A 24,878-nucleotide genomic window follows, 5' to 3' on the forward strand; every position below is an offset into this window, starting at 1 on the left:
GAATTAGGTAGAAAATTAGTACTTACATTAGGGGTAGAAAGCAAAGCCTGATGTCTGGACAGTGGAGAAATAGTAGACCTTCCTGTAATAAACCTGATGAAATAAAAATATAGTTTACTGTGCCGTTATAAAAATAAACAGAAGTCCTCTTCTCCCGTCTTGGATGCCTTCTGCCAAATACACACGTACACATCCACCATTTCACTGATTTCACTGGTGGCCATTTTCTTAAACCGGGACAAAGAGGTTTTCATCTCACTTTACTAACTGGAAATGCTATAGTTTTTAGTACTTTCCCTAGTGCCTGGCAGAATAGTGCTCCAGAGAGCCGAACGCTGAAAAGTAAGCTGGGCAAACAAACTTTGGGTCACTTCAATCAACAACTAGGTTTTATTACTGAAAGATTAAGAAATGCCATGATTGGTTTCGAGCTTCAGGTTTTGTATTGAGCTGTTTGACGGTAAGTTTGTCTGTTTCTATCAGTATCAGATGAACTTGTCATGTTTGTGTGATGTGCAGCATTCATTTCTTTGTTTGGGTTTTGGGGGCATTGGGTAGGGTGGGGAGCTCTAGGTATGCACCTGGGGCATACCTTCCTTCTCCCTGCCATATACTATTTGAAAAGAAAATATCCTATGATTTAAAATTCATAACTGCTAGGTTGCATATTTTTAGATAATATAGAAATGGTTTGCATGAAACCACTGTTTAGGCTAACCTTGGTAATATCAGCAATAGGGGAATCTGTTCTGTTTGCAGATTAGAACAGTGCTTGCATCTCCCATTGTGACCTTTTTGTTTGTCCTCAGCACACCTGAGCAGAGTGTCTGAGAGCTGAGCATTCCCATTTCACACACGGTTAAACTAGTGCCCAAGGAGGACCAATGGCTCAGTGTCTGGCTGGAATATTGGTAACTACAGGCCAGGGCTTTCTGGAAGGAACCAAAGCAGAAGTTTAATTAAATAGGAAGGGTTTGATAGCAGAAGACTAAAAGTTCAAGTATAGAGGGGAAATTAACAGGAGAGGAACAAGTGTAGGCAACTTTGGATAGGATTCCAAATTCTAAAGATCAGGTGCTATACAATCCAGGCTGAAAATCAGTTTTTGAGCTGGAAGGCTGTATTTCTGCTCAGCTTTATGGTGTTTGCTGAGCCAGGGGGCTCTAGAACTGCAGGAGTTCTTCATCACCAGGTCAGAAGTCCAAAGAGGAGTCCTGGCCCATCTTCAGACAAAATCAGAGATACCAGGATTGCCTCAAATTGTTCTTTATTAAGTGGCTCCAAAACTGAACTTAATATTTCTAAGTTTCATTCTACAGTTTCTTCCATAATATTATGATACGTATGTAAAAGCTTTCCCTAGGTTTAGTGAAATTGTTTCAGGAAAGATGGGCACGCTCAATTCTGAAAAGGATCTCACTGAAACAAAGGCAAGAAAAAGCTCTTTGGAAATGTTTTGCCCCATGATAAATGATCTTTAAATCAAATTTGCAAATATTTGCATAATCATTATAGAAGTATTTTGAAAACATAGAAGGTATTTCTCAACACATAGAAACATGACATACTTCTCTAGAAGAGACAAAGATCATGTCTCTACGGAAAATTTTGCATTAAAGACAAACCTAGAAATTAATTCATCTTTTCCCCTAAAAATAAATCAATACTCCTTTTTTGGTAAGCAGCGGCAGTCAGCATCACCTTGGGATGTTGAGATTAGCACTGTCTAAACTAATACTTTTGCCACTAGAATAGGGATGGATAGGGAAGGGAAGTAATAACATTTATGGAGTGATGATTTGGGGTTTGGGCTTTGTCTTCCATGTTTAATCTGTCCAACCATATCACATGTAAGGAATGATTTCTCCCATTGTATAGATGAGGAAAGCAAGGGTTTGAGAGGTTAAGCAGCTTTCCTAACGTCATGTACTCATGACTCAAAGTACTCATGATATGTGTCCAACACTAAATTTGCCTATTTATTTCACAGCCTTCTCTCTTTGCACCACACCGCTCACCCCTTTCTCACACTAACTGAGTGAATATCATTCCACTTGAAGAAAATCTGGCATTGAACATAGTTTGCCAATTAACCATTCACCAAACAAAGATACAGATTTTGCCTTGTGAGTACAAAAAGACAGATGATACCATTTACTTTATGCCTGACAAAGAAAAATTTAACAAGGCATCTTTGGGTCAGCTGTTAAGTACTTGCTCTCATTCACAAGTGTCAGTTGAATCCATCTCCCTAAAGCTTTTGGTTAAAATAGGATCATATGATACGAGCTAGTTTGAGGAACCAAGAGCTAAATGTATTTGACTCCCTTTGTGTTCATTTTTGTCGTTACTATTGTTGTTGGTTCATAGTGTTGGCCATGGGTATTTTTCTAAGTCTCATAACCAGACTTCCCCATTTCCTGACATAGCATCAACCCAGATAATCCAATGTTCATTTCTAACTTGCATACAAGCTAGAACAGGGACCAGCCAACTTTCTGTAAAGAGCCAGAGAATCAATATTTTAGGCTTTGCGGGCCATATAATCTCAGCTACTCCATTCTGCTATTGCAGTGCAAAAAGACTTCTAGGCAAGAGTAAGCAAATAGGCATGGCAGCGTTCCAGCAAAGCAGGGGACTGACTGAACTTGGCCCAGGGGCTGCATTTTCAGACTCCTAATCTAGAAGAAAGAAGTTTGTTTACTAACAAAAATGTATTAAAAAGAAACCCACATCTCTCTATAATTCATGAAGAATTTGCCAGTATGCAGTGGGACTTGGAGAAATGTCAAAGTTCATCCGAGGGCTTCAATCACTGAATTTCTCAACAAATATGATTGTTCTTTTCATTCATTCATGTGAATCAGTCTTTGAAAGTTTGATTGTATTATCCTTTTTATTTTTGGGACAGGGATTCCTATGTTTCTTTTCCTAAATATGTCTGGTTACTTGTTACAAACGTTAATCTTCTAATTTTTCTAAATATGTATTTCTTCTTTCTAAGCAAATATCTTAAAGAGTCTCCTTCCCCCTTAGTTTCTTTTTCTTTAGTCATAAACCCTTGCTGTATCCTGTATTTCCTTTCCTCCTTGAAATTTTCACACTGGAAGCCCATTTATCCCCCACTTGTTTATCTTTTGTTTATTTTTTGTGTAGACAATCCCATCTACTCTCAGTTGACTACACTAATAGAGAGCGGTGGCAAAGATTATCTAGAAACAATGATCATCCTCTTAGTCACTCCTACTTTGAAATACATCATGTGAATTTTGGGAAACAGTTTTACTTGGGAAATTGTATCTGGCCTACCCTAATATTCAAGTCTTCTCTAATTTCTGGAGTACTCCCTTGACCAAAGTGACAAAGAAATGTGTCCTTTGATTGGGAAAAGTTTTGACATGAATACTACTTATGCAGGTCCTAAGAGATTTGAGTGTATGAATGATCAATTAACAGTTGGTCTATCAATCAACAAATAGGTTTTGCAGTCCTACTATTTGCCAAACATTTATTGGTTATATAAAATGTACTTAAGTTTATTAGGCATATTCATATGTATTATTTTACCCTCACAAAAACTGTATTATGAGGATACATTATTTGTGGAATTGGCACCTTTATTTTGTAGATCAGCCTTGGAGAGGTAAAATCACTTCTTGTGAGTCTTAGAGATAGACAAATAATTGAGAATTGTACTTAGTCTTCCAGTGTAGGTCTAGCACTCTTTAAATTGTTGCCTATGGGTAAAAAGTACTCCATGTAACTCAAAAACATCATTGCCCCCTTACTTCTGGACACTGAGAGGACTGTAGATATAATACAAGATAACTCAAAGTAGGGTTGTTGCCTGGAAAGAATTTATAAATTATTTTCAGAGATAAGGCACATAGGCATTCAGGCTTCCGTGCCTTTGCTTATGTGTTTCTCTCTGGAGGCTCCCTCTTCTACCTCTGCCACATGCTATCCTTTCTGTTCATTATGTTTAGCAAATGTATTGAGATATAATTTGCATGCAACAAACTGCATCCATTTAAAGGGTTTACATCCATTAAATCCCAATCAAGATATAGAACAATTTCACCACCTCCAAATACTTCCTTGTACCCTTTTACAGTTCATTTCTCTGTCAGTCCCTGAACCTAGGCAAACGTTGGTATTTATTTTGTCTACAGATTAGTTTGCTTTTTCTATAGTTTCACATAAATGGAATCATGCAATATGCACTCTTTTGTGTCTGTTTTCTTTCACATAGTATAAAAATTTTAAGATTTACCCATGTTGGTGCATGTATCAGTAGTTTACTTTTCATCAATGAGCAGTATTTTATTATATGAATAGACCTCAATGTGTTTATTTACTCACAAGTTGGTGGGTATTTGGATTGTTTCCAGGTTGGTACTATGGTGAATAAGGTTGCTATGAATATTTGTGAACAAGTCTTTGCACAGACCTATGTTTTTACTTCTCTTGAGTGAAGGCTGAAAGTAGAATTGCTGGGTCTTTTGGTAGGTGTATATTTAACTTTGTAAGAAATTGCTCATTTTAAGGGAGTTATTTACCATATTACATTTCTACCAAGTGCGTATGTGAGTACTCCATATTCTTGTCAAAACTTGGTATTGTCAGTTTAATCTTACCCATTCTAACAGGTGTATAGAAGTATCTCATTGTGATTTTAATTTTCATCTCCTTGCTAACTAATAATGTTGAACATCTTTCCATGTGATTAATGGCCATTAGTATATCTTCTTTTGTGAAGTATTTAAATCTTTAATTTTCTACCAAGTTTTTTGTTTTATTATTGGGCTGTAGGAACTCGATATATGTACCAGATAAAGTCTGTCATAGAATATGTATTTCAAGTATTTCCTCTCAAGCTGTGGTGTATACTTTCGATTTCTTAATGGTTTCTTTCAAAGAACAAAAGTTTTAAAGTTTGATCAGGTCCAATTTGTCAATTAATTTTTATGGTTCTTTGATTTTGTGTCTTATCTAAGAAATATTTACCTACTCCTAAAGTTGCAAAGATTTTCTCTGTGCGTTCTTTTAGAAATTATGGCTTTAACTTTTGCATCAACATCTAGATTTACTTTGAGTTAATTTTTTTGTTTGACCTGAGGAAAGGTCAGTGTTCGTTCTTTTCTATTCAGTTACCTAATTGTTCAGCACCATTCGTTGAAAAGACTTTCCTTTCCCTATTGAATTCCCTTGGCACTTTTGTTAAAAAATTAATTGACCATATAAGCATGTGTGTAATTTTGGACTCTATTTTGTACCACTGAGTTTTCTACCTAAACCATAATGTTTGTGTTACTGTACCTGTATGGTAAATTTAGGATAAGGTAGTATATACCCTCCATTAAAAACTTATTTGATTATTCTAGGATCTTTGCATTTCCAAGTAAATTTTGGAATTAACTTGCCAAATTCTGCAAAGGAAAAAAAAAGCTCCTGCTTGAAATTTCGATTGGGATGACTTTGAGTCTATAACTCAATTTGAGTAAAATTATCTTAATGAAAATGGAGTCTTTGAATCCATGAACCTGGGATAATCTTTGCATTTCTTTATGTCTTCTTTAACTTCTCCCAGCAATATTTTGCCATTTTCAGTGTAAAGGTCTTACATACTTTATCAGTTTCCTAAGACTGCTATAACAAATTATCCCAAACTGGGTGGTTAAAAACAAAAGAAATTTATTTTCTCATAGTTCAGGGTCCAAAAATCAAAGGGTTTGCAGGGTTAATTCCTTCTGAAGGCTCTGAAAGAGAATTTGTGCCTTGCTTCTGCTAGCTTCTGGTCTCTGCTAGGAATCCTGGTGTTCCCTGGCTTGAAGATTTACCAGTTCAAAATCTGTGTGTCTCTACATGGCCTTCTCCTTCTGTGTCTGTATGTCTTCTCCCTTTCAGTCTTTTATGAAGACACTATCATTGGATTTTAGTGTCCACCCTACACCAGGGTAATCTCCTCCCAAGATCCCTACTTAAATTATATCTGCAAAGACTCTTATACCAATAAAGTCACATTCTGATGTTCCAAAATGACATGACCTTTGGGAGCCATAAGTCAACCTACTACACATATCTTTTTGAAAATATATTTTTAAATATTTTGTGGTTTTTCATGCTTTTGTGAAAGGATTTTTTTCAATTGCATTTCCAATTGTTTACAGCTAGTCTATAAAAACGTAATTAACTTGTTTATATCTATCTTGTATCTTGTGATTTTACTAAATGTAGTTATCATTTCTAATCATTGTTATGAAGATTCCGCTGACTTTCCATATAAACATTAAAAAATAGAGGCAGTTTTCCTTCTTTTTCTATCTACGCTTTTTATATATCTGGCTTTATTACAATTACTAAGGCTTCCAGTGCAATATTGAATAAAAGTGGTAAGAGCAAGCATCTTTGCCTTGTTCTCAATTGTAAGGAGAAATCATTTAATAGTTCAGCATTAAGTATGATGTTAAAAATTGGTTTTTGTAGAATGCCCTTTATTGAATAGAGAAAATTCCCTTCAATTCTTAATAGGTTCATGGTTGTTTTGTTTTTTAATCATGAATGGGTGTTGAATCTTGTCAGATGATTTTTCTATACCCAAGAAGTGTGCCTTTTCCCATTTATTCTCTTAATATGGCAAAATACATTTATTAATTTTTCTTTTGGTCCAGTGTTTATCTCTCGATATTTCATTGATTGAGTTTTTAATATAAAACCAATGTTATATTCCTGGAGTAAACATTAATTGGTCATGAGGCATTATTCTTTTCATATGTTACATTTCAATTTTTTTCTTTTTTTTTTACATGGGCAGGCACCAAGAATCGAATACAGGTCCTCTGGCATGGCAGGCAAGCATTCTTGCCTGCTGAGCCACCGTGGCCCGCCCCATATGTTACATTTCAGATGTTAAAGTTTTGTGAGGATTTTCATATCAGTAGTCATACATGATATTGGTCTGTAATTTTCATATGATTTATTTGTCAGAATTTGGAAAACATGAGTTGGGAAATATGATTTCCTCCTCTATTTTCTGAAAAATCTCTGTAAGATTGATGTTAATTTCTTACTTGAACATTTGTTTTAAAAATCACCAGTGAAAGCATTTAAAACTGGAATTTTCTTTGTGAAAAGTTTTATATAATGACTTTAATTTATTTAATAGATATAGGGCTATTCAAATTCTCTGTTTCATCTGTGTCAATTTTAGTAAGTTGTATTTTTCAAGGAATTTGTCTACTTTATCTAGGCTACTGACCTACTTATTTTATCTAGCCTAAATACCTTTTTCTCTGTGAAACCTTTCTATAACCCTTCAACAAGAGATGATTTCTCATCCTTTATGCCACTACTTAACTTGGTATCATTTTTACTCTTCACTTTCTTTGAGGTTGGTTGTCCATGTGTTTCTTCCTGAACTAAAATAAGAGCCCTGAAGTTCAGTGATTGCATTCTATGTATCTTTGGATAAGCAAATTATTCTACTTATTGGCTAGTTTATAGTTACACCAGGCATATGTCTGACTCTCAGTAGATTATGAGCATTTTGAGGAAAAATGACATGGATTATTTAATGTTCACATTCCATCTGTGTCTTACATTTAGAATAATTTTGAAATGATTAAAATGAATAGATTTGCCAGACAGTACAGAGAATCAATATTCCGTGAACTCAGAGAAGTTAAATGGAAGTCCAGAAAGCATGCATCAATAAAGGGAGGTGAATAAGGAAACCAACATTTCTGAATGCTTACTATGTACCAGACATTTTGCCAAACAATTGATATTCCTTATCTCATTTAACCCTGAAAATTTTTAGACATAGAAGGTAATATTATCCCCATTTTACAGATCAGGAAGCTGAGCTTCAGAAAGGATAAATGCTCTGTCCAAGTTCACAGAGTTATTAAGTGGCAGGTCTGCATTTCAAACCCAAATCTGAAAGATCCCATTGTCTATTTGCTTGGTTTCATTTGCACTTTGTCTGCAAGACAATTGATCAGATTTCCTAACTTACCTTTAAACCATGCTAGAGTTGGATGTGAGTTTGTGTTGGACTCTCTGTAAGTTTAGGAAGGTTCCAAAGAAGTCCCTGGATATTTGTTTTGCCTCTAGCATGAAATATACAGAAGTAGCTTAGAAGATTTGGAACAGACTTATCTCAAAGCATGCTGGATAACTTCCTGTTGTCTTGCCGCTATTCTTCATCAGCCTTTTATCCACAACCCCGCCATTCATTTGATGATAGATGCCACATTTCTGGTTCTGGTTATTTATTTGGGAGCATTATTTGTTCCAAAGTTCCTATCCATAATGGCTTAAGGAAAATGAAGAGGCCAAGACCATGGCAACTCAAGCAATCTCCATGGCCTTGTGTGAAAAAAGAGGATCTTTCCTTACAGCTACTCCAGCCTTTGTGTATCTTGCATATAGACCCTGTTTCAGAAAGTTTTTGGGCTAATTTGTGCAGGGGACATTCCTTTTTGTTGTGCCTTGATACAGGCTAAATGAAGCATCTGATCCAATTGTGTACGCAGTCTGCTGCTAATTAAGAAGTCTCTACCTTTAATCTCTTTTCTCTCTCACCACAATAGTACCCTGTTAAGTCATCTAGATCTGGGTTACCTGTGATAATCAGGATTTTCCCAATTAGAAATGTGCCCATCATACCATTTTACCAATATGTCTTATCCAAAGACTAAGGAAGAGAAGACCAGGTTAAAGTTTTTCTGTGGTTCCAGTCTGTCGATTGAAACAAGCTGTCTCTTAGGTCTTCTCAATGTGAAGAACAAAAAGTAATAACACTTTAATTATTTGTCTACAATACTGTAGTCAGGAACGTGATGCTTCTCCAAGGCAATTGTTTGCAACAAATTGTTGAAGAGAGGACTTAATTCACCTGGCCATTCCCTGTCTTCCCCCCTAGTAAGGGTGATACCTTCCTATATTATAAGCACCAGACAATGGAGCTGGATCAAGTCCCTCTCTTGATTCTAGTCTTGGTGGCAATGACTCGCTTAGGCATCCACAGCTCTAGGTTCTCGCTAACTAATAAATGAAGCAAGTACTCTTAGGACTGTTCACATTAGGGGAAAAATACAAAAAAAAATCCCTGTCTTTTAAGCTTCTGTTATCAACATGAGGATCTTTCCCATTTTTGTTCAGTAGATAGGGCTTCTTTGTGGGCATCAAACTGGGCATCAAACCTGTTGAGGGTAGGAAATTGTTGAGACTTAATATTAATTTATTCTTGCAAGCCTGAGTCAACTGCTATTCCGCAGAGAGATAAGAGAGAAGAGAATGGTATAACTATGTGTCCCCTTGGAAGTTGTTTTCATTGAAGATTCTTCTGAGTAGCCACTAGAGATCAGGGGTAACACCACAAGCAATAGGAGCTGGGAAGAAAGGAGAGGCAGGATGTAACCACTTTTCTTCCCACCTATCACTGTGTTTAGGCTGAGTACAGTCCGATAGCTGCCTTTTAAAAACTTGCTGAATTAATAAGATGAATGAATGAATGGATGGATCTTAAATTCTGAACGTTCTTACATGGTAGCTTCAGTTTCTGGTGCACATGTTACATTCCATCTGGGTGCCATGGAAAATGAAGAAAGACCTTTATGTTACATCCTAGAAGCTGACTGGGTGCTATGTACTGCCCCGATAAGATGAGCGTCTGGAAGTTCCATTTATCCAGAAGGAGAATGGACACTCTTGCACTGTGGTTAGTTCCCACAAAGGACCTATATTACTTAAGGAAACAGTATTTCCTTTTACAAAGTAAAACCTTGTCTCCTCTGCCATTAAAAGCGGATGTTCCTGGAATTGTGTGTCAAAGATCTTCCTATCTCACCATGATATGGATTACATTGCTAGGTGATCCCCTGCTGATGCCCTATGGAAAAGAATGAGTTGGAACAGTTGTACCGAGATATTAGGAAAAATGTCCCTCATTCTTCATTGTGCACATAGACGTGCACTTGACTTCACCAGGATAACTTCAGTCTTAGCATGCTTTCCTACCCACTTTCACCAATAACTCTTCCAAATCACTGTCTTTGGGCTCAGTTTGTACAGAGAAAGAAGAAAAAGAGAAACTAGCTAGTTAAAAATAAAATGGCATTTAATTAAAAGTAAACTTGCAAAATCATGGAAAAAAGGTATTTTACTAAAAAAAAAGTTCTGTGATTAAACCTCCGGGCAGCATAGTGCCTCACTGTCCTTTTGTGGTTTTGAGTGTATTTCATTTGTACAGGGAAGTAGATATTTGTCATATTGTTAATAATTGCTCTACTAAATTGTATGCTCAGCATTGGGCATCATAGTAACCTTGTTTATTCGCAAGGGTTTAATTTTCTTTCTGTAATTTTCTTAAGCTTCTTTCTAAGTGGTGGTTCACATAAGCTTTCAATTTTAAATAGCACAAACCCATCTATTTCGCTAGGCATCTTTATTTGCTTAACATGAAGACTCAGATTGTGATTGTGGTGTAAATAAGTCAATCCTTTCCTTCCTTTTACAGCAAAAGCTGTAGATGCTAAAACAGAAAACGAAAGGAAATAGAAATTCACTAGTCTTTTGAGAATCCAGCTATTAGAGCAAGTAGAGCTAAATCTCTGGGGGAAAAAATGATAATTTTCAACTGTATTTGAAGACCCTTCAGTGTCCCTCTTCTCCACTTCTTCCTAATACCCTGACCCCATGCCTACCCCGCCCTCAGTGAGTATCCCCACCAACCAAACTCCGATGGCAGCTCAGAAGGTGTAAGAAGAATGAGTGAAGCACTCAGTTCTCCTAACCTGGTCATTTTAAAAGTTGAGGCAGAAACAAAATCTTCCTGGAGGGCTTTCCATTTTAACCTCTAAAATTGCACCGGAGAAACTGCTAAATCGTGTCACAGATCCTGACAACTTTTTAAGTAAAGCATTTTGTACATTTAGAAAAGTAAATCTTTTCTGGGATCTTTTGAGGTTCCTCCCCTAATTCTTGGATTGGGTATGCTCCTGGAAACATTGCAGAGGTGGGGTGGGGGGTGTAGGTGTGGGTGGAGACTGCTTGCCAAAAAGTCTTGGCAGCTTTCAAATATGGCTGGCCAGGTCATAAAGGAGTGAGGAGTAGATTAATTTATGTAGTATCAAATCCATCATTATACTTAAAGTACAAGTTTCAACCTAAAGAAATCAGTTGCAAAAAAAACCTTGGGAAAACCTCTTTTGTCTTTATTACATAAATTTCCCTAAAATGTACCCTTTGATTAAAAAAAAATTTAGAAAAAATTAAAAAGCCAACACATCTCTTCATTTTTATTTTTTTTCCTTTCGCTTTTACATTCAAGAGTTAAGACAACATTTCAGCAGAGAAATGTGGAGGAGGGTAAAGGGAAATCAATAAAGTTATTCTGTGACTTTTCCCAGGAGGGAGTTGTGTTAATCGAGAATGGTTTGCTTGGCTATATATCAAGTCTGAGGAGAGGGCAGCAGTTGATTTTGAAACAGATTTTCCAGGTAGACTGAAAGAAATATATATATGCATGCATATATATATTATATATACACACACGTATATATTATGTATATATATATATATACACACACATTCATATACATACACATGAAATATTTTTTTAAATAGTGTGGGCATGTGTGTATGTGTGTGTGTATGAGTGCACATATATACATTTAAAAAGAGAGTAAGAGTAATTTCTTTAGATAAATAATTAGCAATGCCAAACAAAAATTTTTCTAATAATATTTGAGATGTGTTGATCTCAGATTATTTTATATTTTATAAGTTTCTCTTATATTTTAACTCCCAGGAAAGGAAATTGATGTGCAAGGCCTAAAGTGACAAACTGAAGAATGGAAACCAGATTTCCCAACCCTGGGCCAGGTAAAGTGTCTTTGACTGTAAGAAATCTGTTAGGGCATCTCTTGGGTCATTAATGTAGTTGCTTTTTCTAGTGATGAGCATTACAGAAATTTTTAGCAAATTCAACTTCAAGAAGGATGATGAAAGTAGGTCAGCCAGCAGACCACCTAAATTCATTGGGCCCTGGCACCACGTTATGTGTTCATTGGAAGCAGTGGGGTTTCTTCATTGACAAATTAGGACAACATATGGGAGTCAGAACACCTGGGTTTCAGATCTGACTTTATCTTCACAGCGTGATATTGAGTGACTTATCTGTTCCTTTTTGGACGTACGTTTCCTCTTATATGAAATGAGGTGAATAATCCTAGCCCCTTCCCAACAACATACTGTCTTGTCCGGAAATCTTGTCATCTTGCATGCATATATATATTTCTTTCAGTCTACCTGGAAAATCTGTTTCAAAATCAACTGCTGCCCTCTCCTCAGACTTGATATATAGCCAAGCATGGTTCCACTCAGGGACCATGGGCTCTTAGAAACAACCATGTGGGGAGCCCACTTTTCATGACCCAAACTGCTATGAATAATTCCACCAAGGTATCGCATGCTGAGATTCTTAACATTTTTCTTCTTAGTTTTGTATATTCAGACCCCAGATTTTTGTTTAAACATCAGTTCAGAATCTCTCTTTATTTTCTGAATCCAAATTCCATCTATATCATAACTGTTAAGAAAATATTCTTGTAAGAGAATGGAATTTAGGGAGAGAGAGGAACTATGTAATTCTAGAATTTCCCTGGAGGGAACTTGAGAGTTCATCTAGTCCAGTCCTCTCATTTTATGTTTGAGGGAGCCAAAAACCTAAGAGGTGAAATGTCTTATTTAAGGTCCCTGAGATAGAGCCATGTGGAGAACCCGTGTCTCTTAACTTTCAGTTCTGTATTCTTTCCGCTGGTGTCTGTGTCTTGGGACCATGATAACAGAAACAGAACTTAAAGATGAAGTAAGCGAGCCAGACAGAGATATGTAACACCTGGTTTTCCCCCAGGGCCCAAGTCCAACCTATTGTGCATAACGCAGCTGGCAGGTCCTTAGCATCTTCATGGACGATGGAGGAATCATGGTTGCCAAAGTCTCTTGGCTCCTTTTCTTGTCCCGTAAGACCCAGCCCAGAATCTGAATCGAATCAGACTTCCACTTCTTGGTGTTTATTTTTCATGTGCTTTCATTTGCACTCTCTATCTTATCGCTCTTAAGCTTTATCTTTTTGTATCTTGTTGAATACTCGTTTTGTACTCAACATTTACTGAGAGTTTCCTCTGTGACACTCAATGTGCCATGGACTGGAGATGCAGAAAGATGTATCTACAGCACCTTAATTATGAACACAGTGTAAGAGGTCCCGCACACAGTAGGGTCACATTGCTGAAGTGGCCCCCAGGAAAGAGAGATTGAGATCATCCAAAGGAGTCAGGGAAGGCCTGGCAGACTGGGTGATAATTTTTTTCACCTTTACTCCCTGGTTCCCTTCTTTTTCAGGGCAGAGAAGATAATTTTATGCCTTGGCATTTTCCAGAGTAATCTCTCCCAGTCTTAAGGTACTTCACCCACCGACTCTCCATGAATTCTATAAACAAAGCTGGTTTCCTGGCACTGACTTCAATCAATTCTTACTGCCTTGTGGAAAGCAAGTCGTCAGGGCCTAGAGACATATGCATAAGGAGATTGGTTAGGGGAAAAGATATTGTTCAGCAATTATTTCCTCCCCCAATTTGTTTTTTAATCCATTTTCTCTGTCTGCTTTGTTTCTCAAGAGACATTGACAAGTGGACACCCAGAGCACTGTTACATTTTAAACAGAATCTGAACACCAGCCAGATTTTTTAGGTGACCTAGTATTTATATTTGTTTACTTTTCGGAGTGTTTTTCCTCCTTCGTTACCTTAGAACTTTTCCCACTTTGTCATAAATTTTACTTTATGTATTTTGAGTAATTAATTTAATTCATGACAGGAAAGGAAAATCAATTAAGGATTGCTTGTCTAGGTATAATCAGTTGTGTGGTCCATGTTCCATAACAGGTGTTCCATAATCTATAGATTATATTAAATCCCCAGAAGAACCCAGATTGTACAATAATTTGTAAAGCACCTACTATGTGCCAGGTGTCAGTAGCATTGAATTCAGCCCAACCTGTTCCCTGTTTTCATTCTGTGCATGTTAAGCGTCATGCAAACTAAGCACACAGACCTACAGGACCACAAACTGAGCAAACCGGAGTTAGGATTGACAAATCATCATATTGCAGTGAGACTTTAAAGACATAAGAATGCCGATAACATATTCTTAACTCCCCCTCATTTGGGAGGGCAGGTTGGCTGCAAACTACAGTGAGTTTGTTACAAGCCAGCCTGGACTGGAGCAGGCAGCACAGTGTTCACCAAGGGCAAAACACCAGATTCTAGAAGACAGAGCCTGGCTCCCTCTGACGTTGTTCTCTGTGGTATTCATGTCATTGCTATTTGTAGCATAGAGAGACTCCCTGAGAAGTGTTGAGTGTGCCAAATTAAAAATCCCAGAGGTAGCAGTTTCCACCTTTAACGTGTTCCTCAGCTTCTCCCCACAATGCTCCTTACTCATCGCTCTCTGGTTTAGTCTCAGCAGGAATTCTGATCCTGCCACCACACCGTAGCTCCCAAAGCAGTCTCAAAATTTATTTCTGTTTTCTTTTTATTAATCCTGCATGTGCAGCACTTTTGAAACTCTTCTCTATTTTACAGTTGCTCAAGTAAATTTAATCACATCTCTCTAAAGCTCTTCTTTACTGTGCTATCATTAGTTAAGGGGGGAAGCCAAGATGCACTCGCTATAATTGTTATTAACAATACCTTGGAATCACACAGACCTGCTCTCTGAGTGAACTGCAAGACAGTTCACACAGATGAGCTCATTTTTCCCCACTACAGCTGGCTTGAGAGACCCAGATTCTATGCTTCGTGCTATTGCAGGCTTCTTGGGAATAGTACTTAACCATTAATTGCCTCAAGTCCCCCTAGCAGTGAAATGGGACCAATGTGACGTGAGCATATTTGCCTCCTCTTCTCCTTATCCTAATCCTTGAGAACTTGAAGAGTTAGAAAAAAAACAAAACAAAACAAAACAAAACAAAAAAACATGCAACCCTAAAAGGTCTGAGAAGTGAAAAAGTGAAGAGCATGTTGTGACTTTATAAAAATTAATGTAAAAAAACAAGAGGCAATGTCTGAAATTTGACTGGAAACACTGATATCTCAATTGTAACCCAAATCTCCCCTCAATGCTGGGTCCCTCTCCTGTCTACCTCTCTGGCTATATATTGAACAGTGTCTGGAGGTCCAGAGTTAGTGAGGACTATTACAGGGCTCTGTCTTCTGAAGAGCATTCCTTTGGTCAGCAGCATTGCCTCTGGGCACCACAGCATCATGAAGAGTGGACTGGAGATGAGAACATGCTGGGTTTCCAAAGCCTTCCCCTTTCCCTACCTCTCTCCCTTCCTTTAAAACTTCCAGGCTTGGTAGCAGTTTCAAGGGATACACAAACAACCCTAGACTGAGTCCTTGGCCTGCGTGCTTAGTTGCATATCATCATCTTGGCCTAGCAATCTCAATCTTCCAAAGTCCTAGGGGCAGAAATATGCCTCTTTGTTTGCCAGCCTAAATCTAACAGCGGATGCCAGGGAACCTAGACCAAAATAGAACTTGGCTCTTAGATCACACCCTTCAGCCAAGAATAATGATTTTTATAATGTCAGACCCAATTCTCTTAGTGTGCAGGTAATAGGCGTCTCATCTTTTTTTGGTGGGAAGGGATCTTGATTCTCTCACTCTGCCAATGTATTATGTCAGTGGTATTACTTAGAAATGGACGGTTTTCTCTTTTATCTTCCTAGACCCCAAAGGCTATTGAAATTTACTTCCTACAAACTGGAAAAGTCAGGTCCAAGTCAATGGACCGCAGATTACCTTCCAGAGAGTTTCATCGACCACTTAGTTCATCAGATAAGCTCCTGCCTTCTGTGGGGTTAAGTTGGAAGCCAGGACAGGCCCTCTGAAACTTAACCAAAGAGGCATAAGGAGGCAACACAGTTATTTTGTACATTCATAGCCATAAATAGTAAATGTATATACTGAGCAACTGTATCACCATTGATTTCCCCTAATATTGTGAAAGGCTAATGAAAGCAAAACTTTTTTTTCCTAACTAGGCAAAAATCCAAACATTAGTCTACTTAGCCTGACACTCAGGCCTTGTGAGTATTTGGGGTATAAAAATCTACCATTCCTTTTGAGATCATTGAGCTACAGATTGCCTGTACAAAACACTGCTCCCTACTGGTTAAAAATCTCATTGCTTTAGGAAAAGAGATTTGCTGACCAAATGGTATATATGTAAACTTGTCTCTGCCTCATCTTCCTAAGAAGAGTAGTAAGGAATATTTTCATCAATTAGTGAGGGCTTCTTGCCGAAGGAGTTCAGACAGCTCACATCTAGAGTATGCTCAGAGTTTAGGGGCTGGAGTAGAATAAATGTGGTTGCTCATCCAGCTCTCTCTTGAGGAATGCCCCCCAACCCCACAAGGGTGGATCTGCAGAAACTGAGTTCTGGGTTGATGTAATGGAAATGTCCCCAGCCTGGTGAAGATGGTCACGTATGTGTAACTGAATCAGTGATGTCAGCACGCTGCTTGTTCACCAACACTTACAGATGAACACAATGTACGTTCTTGCCCCCCTCTATTCGGAGATAGAAACCACTCCAAGGAAGACTAGGATAGAATCTAGCCTACCACACATACCAGTTCAACATACTTACATTTTCTTTCCTTAGGCGAGATAAGGAGCTGTCTAATCTTTCTTTAGAATGCATCTAATCTTTCGAAAGAAAGAAAGAAAGAAAGAAAGAGAGAGAGAGAGAGAGAGAGAGAGAGAGAGAGAGAGAGAGAGAGAGAGAGAGAGAGAGAGAGAGAGAGAGAGAGAGAGAGAGAGAAAGAAAGAAAGAAAGAAAGAAAGAAAGAAAGAGAGAATGAAAGAATTTCTTTCTTTAGAATGCATGTTATGAAACCCTCAAGTCATTTAGGTCATGTGGTCATGAATCATTTCTGGCTTCTCAGCCTCTTTTTCTGAAATGAGGGCACCTGAGCTTGGTTGCTTACCTCGGATCTGGACTCACCCACACACTTGAAAGTGTACAAGATCTCCCTTCTCACCTATAGCTCAGAATAGTCCTTCACAGCCACGTCATCCTGGACAATTTATCACTTGACATGGCCTCCTAATCCACAGATCAGTGAGAGTTCAGGCAGAGTTCTTCTGCCTTCCAACACGTACCATGACTTCAGAACTTTTAGAATGAATCAAAGAGACCTGCTATCTTTCAGAAACTCAAATGAACATGGCTATAAGTAGGATCTCAGAGTACAGTCTTAGAAATGAAGGCTGCAATTCACCATTTATTAAATGCTACTTGTTTGTGATATTTTGCTAAGCATTATTTTAGAGGTTATTTAGACATGAACACTGCTCTTTCAAAAAGTTTTAATTGAAAACGCCTTAATTGAAAACGCCTTACCATAAAAGTGTATTTGATAACTATTTCATGAGCTCCTGCAATATGCTAGGTGCTGTGCTATGTATTAGGATACAAAAGTGACCACATCACAGCCCTTCTCACCCCCCCCCCGCCCCCACCCTTCACTTAGTGTCCAGAGATGGAGATAGCATATTAAATCGGCAGTGCCAATACAATAGCGTAACATTCTATCCTCTGGCTATGAAATGACCCTGCAAGCACAGTGCTTGACATGTACTTAAGCACTCAACAAATATTTATTGGAAAATGAACTGAACGAATAGCATGAATAAATGCTAAGATAGACTAAGTAGAGAGAACTATGGAAGACACAGGCAGAGAAACTAAATTTGATGCGATTAGCTGCAGAAAGTGTCATTCGCACTGAGAGTCAAAGGGTAAATGATGAAGAAAGGGTGACTCCATCCTAATGGAGTTCCAGAGACCTGGATTCAAATCCTGGCAGTGTCACTCATTAGCCAGACAATCTGAGCTCTTCTGAACCTTATTTCTCGGCATGTGCAAAACACTGACAATGGCTTTAAAGGCTGTTTTGAGGATTTAAATGAGATAGTAATTCACAGAGAGACCTTCCTTCAGTGACAGCTATTAGAGGAACCACAGAGAGCAGAATTGCAACATTAAAGCAATAAATACCCAAGCAGTAAGGTTGAGGGCATAAGCATTTTCAGGGATAGAGACGAGTAAATTTAAAATCACCGTGGAAGGAAGAAATAGGTGCTCCAGCAGTTCTCAACCTACAAGCCCGGACAAGGGTGGAGGGAGGCAAATGTCTTAAAGGTGTTTGTCTTCCACTTCCAATGCATCCTGGAAGACTCTCTTACTCAGCTGCACAGCCATGTGGTCCTCCCTGTCACCATTCACAAAATGGTAACTCCCCCTCCTCCCTCCAATAACCTGAGGGTATGTGATTTAACTGCTCAGTGTGGAAGCTTCATACAGATATATACATGTATGTCTTAAATATTTCCCCATTACTTCTTACAATCAATAACTTCCATTGCCTTTTTCCCTAACTATTCACACATTATAACTTTCTTCTCTTCTTCTTTTCACCCATGTACATGAGGCCCTTTCTTATTGTCTTCACATAATCAGATCAGTTAAAAATATGTATAAATACACACATACATGCACACACCTGCTCTCTCCTGGCTTCCCTTCTCTTCAGGTGATCTGCTGGTAGAAGCCCTAAGATAAATTAGGTTGTCAAATACTCTAATAGATTAGATGGTGGGGGTGGGGGGGAGGGATGGACAAGATGCTCGCAGGTGACTTTCAGTTTTCAGTCCTTAACATGAGACAGGTTTGTAGTTTGGCCTGGCAAAAATATCAAACCAAGTGAGCGAGAGAGGTCAACGAAAAGAGGCAGCAGGGTTCAGAGATGAAAAAGACTGTGAGACCTGAAAAACATTTTAGTTTGAAAGGGACGAAAATGTGTGCAAGGGAGAACTAGAGATATTCAAGATTATGTTGGGGGAGGGGAAGGAATTGATTCTGCCTTTGAAACCATGCCAGGGACCAAGAGCCAGGGGCAGTGGCAGAGGGGAAGGCCAGGTAGGACAATTAAAACGGAAATCTGGCTCCTTACAGCGCAGCATGGAGCCGGGCTACAGAATTTGCTGCAGTGGGAGGTGGGGCCAGACTGGCACAGCTCTGTGGGTTTGAAAGGAGCTGGGCGGGTTGGAGAATGCCAGTCAGCCTTTGTAGTTCTGAGCTGAGAGAGGGGGTGACAAATACCGGGCTTCAGGTCAGAAGCCCGGCTTAGGTGGCTTTTGGAGACATTTTCCCTCTGCGCCCAAACTCTTCAAACGTGCTCACCATCGCACCACTGATCTCCAATCACAGCACAAACACGTGTCCTGGAGGCCATCCTACAGCAGAGATTTCGGCAGTAAGACCTGTTGGCAGACTAATGGGGTCCTTTCCCTTTCCCTTTCCCCAGAAGCCGCAAACTGGGCTGGATACAATCTCTTTGCATTTTTCCCTTCACCCCTCCTGCCGGCTTCAGGTCTCCCAGCCCCCAGGGTTAATCCCCATCCAAGACAACCTCGCTTTGAAAGAAACAATGTGGTGAACTTGCTTGAAGCTTTGGATCCCAGAGGCCTCTGTCTGTCCTGCCCTAGTCAGATCCCAGACAGCCGGCTCAAGGAGATGGACAGTCACAGAAAAAGAAGCAGTAAGTTTGTGCTGGTGGCGCTGGTTGTTTCGGGCTATTGCTGTTTGTTTTGGAGGCTTGGTTGTCTCTAGAATCGGGGTCTCTGAAAGCATGGGGTTTTCTTTCTCAGCAAAAAATAAATAAATAAATAACCCTCTCCCATACTGGTGGTGATTCATAAAAGCAATTAAATTGGAAAGTGCTTCTTCAGTGCTGCTCATATCCTGGATTAAGGATATCTGAGGTTGATCTGCGCATGTCTCTCCTCAACACTGTAATATTTTAAAACGTATCTGCATTTGTTAAAATAATGTGTAGTGGTAATTCTTCGCTGGCATAAATACTGCATCACTGGCTGGTTGATTGCAATTAGGCTACTTTTGCCCCCGGGACTGGCATAAGTTTTCTCTTTGGGGGGATTTTTGTGCCTATCTACTGCTCCATCAAAGTGAATGATAGAAAGACTTTGGAAGGAGGGTGTGGCTGGACTGTTTCAGCTCCCTCCCAGGCACATCACTGACTCCTTCTTTTTGCTCCTCGCTCCTCCCTCCTCCATCCCTCCTACTTTCAACTCCAACCCCAACTCCTCCGATCCTACCTGAGCCCACTGTCAATGAAATATAATCTACCTTTCTTTTCTCTGACAGCCTGTGTTAGGCTCTGTCAGGCAGGAGACCACTTCCCCTCATCACTCATTACATCTGTGAGCTCAGCGTATTTTCAGACCAGCACACAGACCAGACAATTGCATCTACTCCCTTAGCATCTCCAATCCCGGGATTATTAGCCAAGATAATAATAACAATAATAATACTGTCTTTAGAAGCTCTCTAGTACATTTCATCTTCTGAGAGTCTTACAAATGTTAAGTAATTAATCTTTACAATACTTCATACAAGGGAGGTGACTTATTAACTATGATAGAATATACATATGTATATGCTAAGGACAGCAAAATAGTTCACTTATTTATCATGGTTCACTTGATATAGTAACTGGTATTTTTAAAACACCCATCATAGATACAATAATTAGAGATGTGCTTTTGTTAACAAAGCCACTACCCACTTCTAGCGTACCCTTGGGTACTAAATAATTACCCACTTTGTGTGCTTATCTAGCACACTAATTACCCACAGAAATTGGGGTCAGGTGTTAACTGCTTGAAATAAGTATCCTCCAAAGACATCACTGAGTTGTATAGAGAAAATGATGTGTTCATAGCAAAACTTTCATAAGTCGTATATTTGTATATCTCTGTTAGCAGAATGGACACAGACAGGGGCAAATTAGCCTAGTGTGTGAAAATCCTGCTGAACTATTGTTGCAGATATAGAGAGGTTTAGAAGAGTCTTAGGAAATTTCCTTCTCTATCTACTTTTCCTTTTCAAAGATGGGTTCAGTGACATGATTCCCATAATCTGGCCTTCATATACAAGTACACTAAGACCACTGAAAATTCTGGCTGGGAATGATTCATTTCTGCGACATAGGGAGGCACCCAGTGAGTCAAGGATTTTTTTCTTGTCAGCTCCACCCGTTATAATTATTCTAGCATGTTTCTTTTTTCTCCATCAGTCTAGTGCAAACACCCTGTTAGCCAAATCCGAAAAAGATTCTAACTCAGTCACCAACCTCTGGCAATCTTCGCCTCTTCCTTCCCGACAATGCCCCCCAAAAACCAAACAGCCAAACAACAAGAAATGTATTAGAAGAAATCCAGAAATCCAATGCTATGTCTGGAGGCCTTTCTCTTTTTGCCTCGACTCGTTCTTCTCTCCTCTCTTCTTCCTCTCCCTCTATTTCTTCTTCTCACTTGTGCTTTTTCTTCTTTCTTGGCTTCCAGCCATGCCTTTACAGGTCTCACCGTCAGAGACAAAGCACAATGTCTGAGACGAACACAAAGAAGCTACCTTTTAAAAACATCGACTTAGGGGAAACCTGCATCCTCTGATACTCCCCTCCCCTTCCTTGGCTATTTACAGAACTCAGCGTTATACTTGACACAGCACTGCCTGTAGTCTGTGATATTCTAGCCAGGAAAATGGGTTAAGACAGCAGTATATACACTGTACGTCTAGATAGGTAGAGCTTCATTTGGGGGAGATACCTGCTTTAAAGGGCCATTGCCTAGCAGAGTTTTTAAAATGGGTGCCAACAGAAATTATACGAACTGCTCCGTTAGTCAACTTAGGATGTCTCTCTTTTCCTTATGCCTTTTTTCTGTCATCTGTATTACTACTGATCATTATCAAGGGACTTTAGGCGGATCAATGGAGTGTGTATGTATCTGATGGACATTTAAGGAGAAAAAAAAACTGCTTCAGGAATAAGGAAACTGTCCACGGTAGAAGCAAAGGGTTCGGATGAGCTGCAATGACTGATGAGTTCATTTCAAAATACAAAAGAATATAAGTGGCAAATTAGCACATAGAGCAAATACAGTCAGCGAGCACAACCCAACCAGCGAATAGAAAGAGATTTTTGGCATTGTTATCACACGCCTGAATAAGGCATCTACATATCTCTAATGTGGATTTGAATCATTCCTCTTTCAACCCTCTAATGCTGATTTCAGAGAAATGTTTGGGCATCGCTGACTTTCTGTTCATAAAGAAAACCGACCAAGAATCACAAAATACGTCACCCGTTCTCCTATATACATCTGATTTTAAAATTCTCGTAGAATGCCAAACAGGCACAGAATCGCGCTGAGGTCTCCCTTCACTCCCCCCACCCCACCCCCCACCCCCACCCCTTTTTTTTCCTCTTAGAAAATGTGATACCTGATCTGTGGGTCTAGCAGGCTGAGGATTTTTTGTATTTGTGTAATACAGCGTCTGGCCTTCCCCCTGACCTGCTGGTGTATTTTTGGTCTCATTAGCAGTCAGGGAGATGCCTTCGTGCATCCGCTGCTACGAGTCAGGGATGAGACACACTACAACAGCGAGAGGGAGCGAGCGCGAGAGGATATTAGAAGACAGGCTCGTCTCCAAAATATGGAAGGCAGTGAGAAATGACAGAACTGCAGCTTTGTATGTGGGAGCCTCGCAGGGAGGAGGTGCGGCGGAGGAGAGCGAGGTGGATTCTCAGAACGGGGGGAGCCGTAGACGAGCTAAAGGTGATGGGGGGGGGGGGATATTGATTCCTTATTCTGCCAGAGATTTAAGCAGGCACGCGAGGAATCCACACGATGGGTTGGCAAAAGGAGACCCGTCGCCTCCTGTAACGAGACACTCGGCTTTCCAGGAGCCCAGGGAGAGAGCTGAGAAGAAAGGGGGCAGTGTGGTCTAGGAAAATTCAACTTGTCGCTGATTTGTGCCGGATGCTTGCTGTCCGTCAGCAGCCTCCCTTACAATCTTTTTTTCTACCCCCCCCCTTTTTTTTTCTTGTCTTCTCCTTCTTCACTGAAGCCTAGGGGAGCCAGTAAAGATTAAATGTGCTTTCTCAAAGGCAGCTACTTCATGCTGCTATGTCGAAAGGGCCTTTATTATTATTATTTTAGTAGTAAAAGAAAAAGGGAGAAAGGTAGAGAGAGAGCACGAGAAAGCTAGGTATGATGAAGACGGACTAGCTTTTCCGAGAGGAAGAGGAAAAGGGAAGGGAGAGAGAAAAAGGAGAGACCCTGAACTGAACGGAGGATTGTGCCTTCTCGAGAAGAACCTACAGAGGTGAGAAAAAAAGTTGGGGGTGGGGGTGAGGTGCTGAGTAGACCCTGTAGAGAGGGAAAAGAGACATAACGTAGCTGTCTTGCTGTTCTGATTCTATTTTAAAAAGAAAGGGAAAAAAAAAAGGGGAGGTGAGTCTGGAGAGCCTGGGGCTTTGACTGGTTTTAGTGGCATCTGGAAATATGTACCTAATATTTAGCATTTTTTGCTAAGTGCTTGAGGCCCTTTCGGTATCTTCTCCTGTGGTTGCTTTGTCATTCTCTTTGACTAGCCAGCCATCTACTTCGCTCAGGCCTGGAAAAAAAAGAAAGAAAGAAACAGAAAAAGAAAAAGAAAGAAAAGAGGAAGAAATTTTTTAAAGAGTCATTTTCCCACCCATTTCCCCTCCCTTTCGTTTCATTTTTGGAGGCGGCGCAGGAAGCGTCTTTGCACAGGAAAGCTCAGCTTCCAGTCGGATGGGGAAAAGCAACTATCTAGGAGACAAAACCAGTAGCTGTCTGCGAAGATGGAGGGGAATTATGCTTCGGATTCCTCCGAAATATTGGCAAAAGGCTTCAAAGCATCCGCGGGGAGGGGGAGGGGGGAATTAGCTCCCCAGCCTGCACCCACCCCTTCCCACTTCGCGTCTACCAAATGACAGCCTGGTGCTCGCTCTTGGTGATTTGGCCTTAACTTGAGCCAAGCAGCTGATGCCGAGGAGGCCCGGGCTTGCAGGACTGGCAAAGTGGACACTAAAGAAAGAAGGAAGAAAATTTTAAAAAGCAGCTCTGGGGAGGTTTCTCACTCATTTTTTTTTTTTTTTTTGGACTTTTAAACGGAGTATTTTTCAAAATTTGATCAGTCCCAGCCCCTCCCGCCACTCCCATCAAATTGCTTTTTTTTTTTAAATTCTCTTTCTCTCTTGTCAAAGCATAAACTGCAGAGTTACAGTCTCTAGATTTGGTGCCTGGCTTCCTGCCCCTGACTACCCCTCCCCATCCCTGCTCTCCGTCCTCCCCTATTGAAACACCTCACCCAGACTAGGGAAAGCGAGCTCACGTCCCCCCGCACCCCCCCCCCCCCCTTGCTCGGGTGGGTGCTTACAGGAGGCTGCAGCCCTGTTTCACTTCGAATGGGTGAGTTTCCAACGCTATTCGAATTTATACTTTCATAGCCTCCAAATCCTACTTCTTCGCCTTCTCCTTCTAAGAGGCTAGTTTCTGTGATTTTGCATGCGGCATGCTTGCCCTGGGGGGGGAAAGATGTCTCGTATTTTCTTTACATTTCTTTGGTGCTTTGAAGTAAAATAAAGCTACGAGAGACATGTAGATCATGTTTGTCTGTTTGTTTTCTTAAATGGGCATTTCTGGGTCTATTCATGTTAATTTCCATTGCTGTAAATTTTCCGTTTTGCCCAAAGCTTAAAAGTGTTCTCTGATATACTCGCGATTGTATGTTCAGATATGTATATGAGCCCACAGATACCGCAGCTATGATGTCTATATATATATATGTATATATATATATATATATTCAAATGGAATCTAAATTTCCTGAACTAAGAAAGCTTAGGA

General features: G+C 39.7%; 1 long non-coding RNA gene across 1 annotated transcript in view; it reads left to right on the top strand.

The window, feature by feature from the left end:
• LOC143644096 (uncharacterized) overlaps nucleotides 1-24,878 on the top strand; it is a 301,622-nt gene that overhangs the window by 265,374 nt on the left and 11,370 nt on the right. The window contains exon 7 of the long non-coding RNA XR_013156507.1: nucleotides 11,816-11,889. This is a non-coding gene — a long non-coding RNA (uncharacterized LOC143644096). The remainder of the gene's footprint in view (nucleotides 1-11,815; nucleotides 11,890-24,878) is intronic.

The sequence above is a fragment of the Tamandua tetradactyla genome, chromosome 8 (genome assembly GCF_023851605.1).
Source record: "Tamandua tetradactyla isolate mTamTet1 chromosome 8, mTamTet1.pri, whole genome shotgun sequence".
Taxonomy (NCBI): Eukaryota; Metazoa; Chordata; class Mammalia; order Pilosa; family Myrmecophagidae; genus Tamandua; species Tamandua tetradactyla.